Genomic DNA, 1,870 nt, shown 5'->3' on the forward strand with positions numbered 1-1,870 from the left:
TTTCTCGACTCTTTCGTGACTTGCGTGGACGTGTGCAGTGAAGTTGACTTCCCGCAGGGAAAAACGTCTGCCGTCTCCCGCAGAGGGTCAGCTGTGTGCACGCTCCCTGTGACCCGGGGTGGGGGGGTCTAGCAGGACACTTTAGGACTCTCTTTCCCTCTTCCCTCTGTTAAGCTCTAGCCTCTGTGACTTCAAGCAAACGGTGAGCTCCACTAATGACCGGATAATGGCTCCGCGATTTCATCAAGGCCCTGGGGCAGAAGAGTTCCCCTGTTTGAACTTGCTGGATGTCTTTAGGGCAATTCCCAGAGTTTCCAACCAATGGTTTAAAAACCATTTTTCACCTGTTAGGAGTGTTTTGCTAGGGCGCCTGGGTGGCTCAGTCTCTAAACGTCTGCCTTCAGCTCAGGTCATGGTCCTGGCCGCCTGGGATCCAGCCCCGCATCAGGCTCCCTGCTCAGCGGGAAGCCTACTTCTCCCTCTCTCACTCCCCCTGCTTGTCTTCCCTCTCTCGCTGTCAAATAAATAAATAAAATCTTTTTTTTTTTTTTTAAAGGAGTGTTTCGCTGGGTGGGGTGGGGTGGGTGTGTAGTTCTCCTCCCAACACCATTCTGGAAAGGCATCCCTCCACCTGCTGTAATCTAGCATCCCGAAGAGGAAAACTTATTTAAAAAGAAATGGTGAGTTTAAAAAAAAAAAAAAAAAAGCTAAAAAGGAAAACCAAGTATGGGTTACTTGCAGCAATAGCTCTTAAAGTTGGGAGGAGAAAAATTTCCTGTGCTCCTGTTTGCCCAAACATGACCAAGAATGCCGACGTGTTTTATTTCTAAGAAATGAGACAACAGCACTCCCAAATCTGTTGTGTTCTGGCCTGCACTTTCCAAAAGTCTAAGCACATGTTTATTTCTCTGTGTTTATTGACTAGGAGAGAATCTTGAATGGGGGGGGTATGTTTATTCACACCACTCTTCGGTACTTCCCTTAAATATGGTGAACGCCCTTGGATGAGGACACATTCCCTCATTCACTTGGATCTCCAGTGCTTAGGCTATGGTAGTCAGGCTATGGTAAATGCATTATTGCATTTACGATTGGGAGATGGAGATAGAAAGAGCGATGTCTTCCTATCCACTTGGCTCACTTGGTCAGGCCAGTGGAGGGAGCTGGGCCAGTATCTCTGGGCAGAGGGCAGGGTCCTGCTCCTGAGGCTCTTTGTCCCCTCGGTGTCCTGGGAACATGAGCCTTCGTTGGGCTGTCATTATCTGCTCCTTCAGCCAGCACTTACACAGCCAGGGTTCTCAGAGGCTCTGGATGCCGGTGACCCTGCCCTGCTTCTGCCGGACCTTGGGGCCGGGTCCAAGCACAGAGATGGGTCGAAGCCTCCTGCTCCTGCTGCTACTGTCCTCACAGCTGGGCTTCCTGCAAGGTGAGTCCCTGGGGGGCAAGGGGCGGCGGCGGGGACTGAGGGGGCCTGGGGGAGTGGGGCGTCCCTTTGACTCTGTACCTGCCTGCCTTGTCCTGACTGACACCCCACAGGTCAGATTACCCCGGGAGCTATTCTCTAACCGGGGACATCTTTTTGTAGGGACACATTTCAGTGCCTTTCTCCTTCATAACTTCGTCTGCCTAAACACTCTTCAGGTCTTCCCTTTGTTGCCCTTTAAGATTTCAGCTATTGGGTTATCCTGGGGCATCGGGATGACCACTCACCGCAGATTTGGTTCGATGTCAGGACCCATGAGGCCACATTGCACCCAGAGGGAAAGAGAAGGCTTTCCACTCACCTGCTGAGACTTGCGGGAAAGCAGGACTTGCGCCCAACTGGCCTCCCGATGGCCTGAGGAGCAGGGAAGGGAGACTGGCTTGGGAT

This window comes from Mirounga angustirostris, unplaced genomic scaffold (genome assembly GCF_029215605.1).
Source record: "Mirounga angustirostris isolate CCGP_5_RB_7025 unplaced genomic scaffold, mMirAng1.0.hap1 SCAF_13, whole genome shotgun sequence".
Taxonomy (NCBI): domain Eukaryota; kingdom Metazoa; phylum Chordata; class Mammalia; order Carnivora; family Phocidae; genus Mirounga; species Mirounga angustirostris.